Raw genomic sequence first — 6381 nt, 5'->3', positions numbered from 1 at the left:
ACTGGTTGGGAATCGAAGTGGAGATACGCTGCTTGAGAACATCGGTTCACCCAAGATGGAGGTCAGTGCAATTAACCATTATTTACATTGTTCATTAATGTGTTGCTTATGTCCTTGATTAATCACTTAGTTGTTTGGTCTATAAAATGCCAGAAAATGGTGAAAAATGTTAATCAGTGGTTCCTAAAGTCCAACGTGACATCCTCAGATGTCTTGTTTTTCAACACAACCCAAAGATACTCAGTTTACTGTCACAGAGGAGGAAAGAAACCAGAAAATATTCACATTTACAAGGCTGGGGGCAGAAAATTGAGACTGTTTATTATTTAAAAAATTGCTCTAACTGATTCATTGCTAATCAGAATAGTTGGTGATTGATTTACGAGATGACAACTAATTGATTTTTTTAGTCATTGTAGCTGTAGTTACTGGTTTTACACACTGGTGGGTAGTTTAATCAATAATAATGTAACATTCATAGAACTTTTCATGGACCTTAAATCTTAATCTGCAATGTAACTCAAGCCTTCAGAAAAGAGTAGCAAAAAAAGTTCCTCTAAAATATGATTGTGAAATTGTACCTTAGTGTATCATTTCAACACTGCATACCTTACTCACTGCACAATACAGCAGATAAAACTTATATTTTTTATAAAACTACATTGTTTTTTGTTGTTGTTTCCCCTCCACTCAGAGGTCAGGACTGTCTACAGATCAACTCTCTAGTTTTTGGTTTTATATTTTCACACAGTAACAAAACTCTCTGGTCTCTCCTGCTTCATCTGATTTCCAAACCCTCCCTGGATCTGACGCAAAGCATCTCTGCAGACGGTGGGAACATTGTGGAAATTCCTCGGCGTGCTGGTGCGTTGGCATCCTGCGCTCGCCGTCCCTCGATGCCAACTGGCTGCCGGGCTCAGTTGGATCGCCGCCTGGAGCGCCGGTGGCACTAGCTGTCACCATGGGGACTGTTTGGCCTTGCCGGCCGGGACAGTGGCACAGTATGGCAGTTTACCCAGAATGTTTAGCGTCACACTGGGACTTACCTAACAAGCCCTCAGCAAGGCCTCATTCTGGCATGAGAGTCCTGCTGCTGCGCTGCCCAACAGCTACACAGTTAATTCCATAATGCTTCCCCTGCATCGATTCCAGACACCTGCTCTGTTCAGATTAGGTTACAACATGCACTTGAAACTGTTTGGGCTTCATTCCCAGAAAAGATTAACCCTCACTCAAGACGTAATTTCCCCCCCGTGGCGATAAACTTCCATTGAATTCAGCTAGAATCTTATGTTTCTGTTTTGTTTCCTGCTTGCAGATGTTTAAAATACCCTCCAGGCATGTTTGGAGATGAAAAATACATTTCTTCCCTTATGTAAAAAATCAGAATTTACAGTGTCTATAAATGTATGTTTTGCTCTAAGTTTTCCATTTTTATTGTTTTTCAGCATTGACTCATGGCCAATTTAATATGGCTTTTTAGACAAGAATTTGCAAAAAAACAAGACTCTTTGGTGTCAAAGTAAAAACAGATTACTACAAAGTAATGTCAACTAATTAAAAATGTAAAATAAGTGATTGTACAGGTACTTACCCCCTTTAAAGTGATGCCAATTGGTGCTAGAGGTCACACAGTTAGTTAAATTGAGATCATGAGAATGCAGTGAATGTGTCTGAAGTATTTGTAGAAAAGATCTCTGTATCTGGAAGGTCCCATCACTGGTGAATCAGTACTCCTGGATATAACTGCACCATGAAGACTAAAGAACGCTTCAAGCACCTCTGTTAAAATGTTATTGAAAAGCATAAATCAGGAGGTGGATACAAGAAAATTCCAAATTCACTGACTGTCCCTTAAAGTTTATATCCACTTAAATACACTATAAGAAAAAGGAAGAAATATGACTTATGTGTAAATCTGCCTAGAGCAGGTCGTCCTTAAAAACTGAGTAATGAAGTATGCTTCATGATGTGAAGCATGGTGGTGGCAGCATCATGACCTGAAGCATGGTGGTGGCAGTATCATGACGTGAAGCATGGTGGCGGCAGTATCATGATATGAAGCATGGTGGTGACAGCATCATGACGTGAAGCATGGTGGTGGCAGCATCATGACGTGAAGCATGGTGGTGGCAGCATCATGACGTGAAGCATGGTGGTGGCAGTATCATGACGTGAAGCACGGTGGTGGCAGCATCATGACGTGAAGCACGGTGGTGGCAGCATCATGACGTGAAGCATGGTGGTGGCAGCATCATGACGTGAAGCATGGTGGTGGCAGCATCATGATGTGAAGCACGGTGGTGGCAGCATCATGACGTGAAGCATGGTGGTGGCAGTATCATGATGTGAAGCATGGAGGTGGCAGCATCATGATGTAAAGCATGGTGGTGGCAGCATCATGACATGAAGCATGGTGGTGGCAGCATCATGACGTAAAGCATGGTGGTGACAGCATCATGACGTGAAGCATGGTGGTGGCAGCATCATGATGTAAAGCATGGTGGTGGCAGCATCATGACATGAAGCATGGTGGTGGCAGCATCATGATGTAAAGCATGGTGGTGGCAGTATCATGGTGGTGGCAGCATCATGACATGAAGCATGGTGGTGGCAGCATCATGATGTGAAGCACGGCGGTGGCAGCATCATGATGTGAAGCACGGTGGTGGCAGCATCATGATGTAAAGCATGGTGGTGGCAGTATCATGGTGGTGGCAGCATCATGACATGAAGCATGGTGGTGGCAGCATCATGATGTAAAGCATGGTGGTGGCAGCATCATGATGTGAAGCATGGAGGTGGCAGCATCATGACATGAAGCATGGTGGTGGCAGCATCATGATGTGAAGCACGGTGGTGGCAGCATCATGACATGAAGCATGGTGGTGGCAGCATCATGATGTGAAGCATGGTGGTGGCAGCATCATGATGTGAAGCATGGAGGTGGCAGCATCATGACATGAAGCATGGTGGTGGCAGCATCATGATGTGAAGCACGGTGGTGGCAGCATCATGACATGAAGCATGGTGGTGGCAGCATCATGATGTGAAGCATGGTGGTGGCAGCATCATGATGTGAAGCATGGTGGTGGCAGTATCATGGTGGTGGCAGCATCATGACATGAAGCATGGTGGTGGCAGCATCATGATGTAAAGCATGGTGGTGGCAGCATCATGATGTGAAGCATGGAGGTGGCAGCATCATGACATGAAGCATGGTGGTGGCAGCATCATGATGTGAAGCACGGTGGTGGCAGCATCATGACATGAAGCATGGTGGTGGCAGCATCATGATGTAAAGCATGGTGGTGGCAGCATCATGATGTGAAGCATGGAGGTGGCAGCATCATGACATGAAGCATGGTGGTGGCAGCATCATGATGTGAAGCACGGTGGTGGCAGCATCATGACATGAAGCATGGTGGTGGCAGCATCATGATGTGAAGCATGGTGGTGGCAGCATCATGATGTGAAGCATGGTGGTGGCAGCATCATGATGTGAAGCACGGTGGTGGCAGCATCATGATGTGAAGCATGGAGGTGGCAGCAATAGGATGTGAAGCTAGAATAGTCATTTACCACATTAACAATGTCTAGACTGTATTTCTGATCAATTGAATGTAATCTTCACTGAAAAAACTGCTTTTCTTTCAAATATAAGGACCTTTCCAAAATGACCCCAAACTTTTGAACAGTAGTGTACGTATTTATAAATACTTAAAATTCATCTTTAATTTCTGCTGATTTATTTTTTATTTTTTGCTGAAAATTGCTGCTTTGAGGCTGTACTTTCTGTATTACATGTGTGTAATGTTATTGTTTTAGCTTCTAACACTATATTATGTGCTCTTGTCCACAGGAACAGGTCATGAGTTTCTGCTCTGAAGAGATGGCAGCTGTGAGGTTGGCAGCCCTGAGCATCATTTTTTGCACCCTTGTAAAGGGAAAACTGCCAAACTCCAGACATGGCGTCACCACAGCAGCATAGCATGTGAGAAATACGGCAATTATGGTAAGTGGAATCACATATTATGCATATGAAGGCTTTAAGTTTCCACATTACACTTAAGTAAGGCGCCTGTTGGACTAGTTGGGATATCCCAACCAGTACTGCCTTAAACTCACATTACAGGGGAGTTAAGAGGAACTTTCCAATCGCAGTAGAAAGATCTGAAAACACCATCAAACCACTGGCAGGTGAAGCACATAACACTGATTATCTCGTTATTAAGGCACCTGTCCAGAGGTGGGATATATCAGGCAGCAAGTTCTTGAAAAATGAGCAGTTTAAGGACCAGCCTGTGATGGATAGATGACCTGATCAGAGCATCTCAAACAACAGATCTTGTGGGGGTTTTCCGGTATACAGTAGTCAACAAAAGTGCTCCATCGAAGGACAACTGGCTTCCCAAGAATCACTGATGTGTGTAGGGAACGATCCTAGCCTGGTAGGTAAATTTGCACAGTATATTATACTGTATCATAATAATACTATAGAGACAGGGTCACTGGGGCCAAAGGATCATTTCTGCTTGTGCCACAGATAAGCTACTGTAGCACAAACTGCTGAAAACCATAATGCTGCTCTGATAGAAAGATATCAAAACACACAGTAGCTTGAGAGTGTCCATGTTGACCCCTGTCCACAACTTAAAGGTCCTACAATTGGCTCAGGAGCATCGAAACTGGACCTTAGGACACAGAAGTAGGTGACCTGGTGTAATGTTTTTTTTCCCCATTATATAGATGGAACGGGGGACGTATGTCATTTACCTGGGAAGAAGATGGCAGCAAGATGCATAATGGGAAGAAGGTAAGTTTTTTTGAAGGCAGTGTGATGCTCTGAGCAAAGTTCTGCTGGTAAAACCTTGAGTTCTACATTCATGTGGATATTATTCTGACATGTACCAACTCCCTAAAGCTCGTTGCATAGAAGCAGTTTTCCCTTATTGCCTCTTTTAGCAGGATAAACCTCCCTGCCACATTACAAACATTGTTCAGGAAAGGTTTGAGGAACATGACCAAGAGTTCAAGGTGTTGACTCGGCTTCCAAATTCACAAGATCTCATGAGGGGGATTTACCCAATATTAGCCAGGTGGTTTTAATGGCTTATTGGTGTATATTATTCTAACAGAAAAACATTTAAAAGGGTGACACTGATCAAAAGGTCTTTCTCAGAAGATGGAAACAGCACTTTTCTTTTTAGACCTTTGAACTTGTGCATGAAGCCACAGAGGGACCAGAAGTAATATGTCCATTATCCTCTATATAGTGTGTACTTGGGCATTAAGAAAAGGAAGGAATATGGTACATGTTTACATTTGCCAAGAGCAGGTTGTTCTCAAAAACTGAGGGACTGACCAAGAAAGAGACTAGTGGAGGATCTCACCAAGACACCTGTGATTCCTCTCAAGGAGTTAAAAGCTTCAGCAACTGAAATTTGAGACACTGTTCATCCAACAACTGTGTCTTCACCAGTCAAATCTTTATGGGAGAGGGGAAAAGAGAAAGCTAAGCTGCAAAAAAATCTCGTATTAAATCTGGACTAGAGTTCACCAGAAGACGTGGGAGACTGAAGTCAACTGAAAGAAAGTTCTTTGGTCTGATGAGCTTTTTGACCACCAGACTACAGGCCATGTTTGCCAAAAACTGTACATCATCACAAACAGAAGAGATGGCAAGAAGCATGGTGGTGGCAGCATCTGATGGAAAGCATGGTGGTGGTGACATCATGATCTGAAGCATGGTGACGGTAGCATCATGATGTGAAGCATGGTGGTGGCAGCATCATGATGTGAAGCATGGTGACGGTAGCATCATGATGTGAAGCATGGTGGTGGCAGCATCATGGTGTGAAGCATGGTGGTGGCAGCATCATGACGTGAAGCATGGTGGTGGCAGCATCATGATGTGAAGCATGGTGGTGGCAGCATCATGGTGTGAAGCATGGTGGTGGCAGCATCATGACGTGAAGCATGGTGGTGGCAGCATCATGATGTGAAGCATGGTGGTGGCAGCATCATGATGTGAAGCATGGTGACGGTAGCATCATGATGTGAAGCATGGCGGTGGCAGCATCATGATGTGGAGCATGGTGGTGGCAGCATCATGATGTGAAGCATGGTGGTGGCAGCATCATGGTGTGAAGCATGGTGGTGGCAGCATCATGACGTGAAGCATGGTGGTGGCAGCATCATGATGTGAAGCATGGTGGTGGCAGCATCATGGTGTGAAGCATGGTGGTGGCAGCATCATGATGTGAAGGATGGTGGTGGCAGCATCATGATGTGAAGCATGGTGGTGGCAGCATCATGGTGTGAAGCATGGTGGTGGCAGCATCATGATGTTAAGATGTTTCTGAGCAGCAGGTCCTGGAA

This window comes from Amphiprion ocellaris, chromosome 20 (genome assembly GCF_022539595.1).
Source record: "Amphiprion ocellaris isolate individual 3 ecotype Okinawa chromosome 20, ASM2253959v1, whole genome shotgun sequence".
Lineage (NCBI taxonomy): Eukaryota > Metazoa > Chordata > Actinopteri > Pomacentridae > Amphiprion > Amphiprion ocellaris.
The sequence above is the reverse complement of the archived record's forward strand: the minus strand, read 5'-3'. Positions refer to the sequence as shown.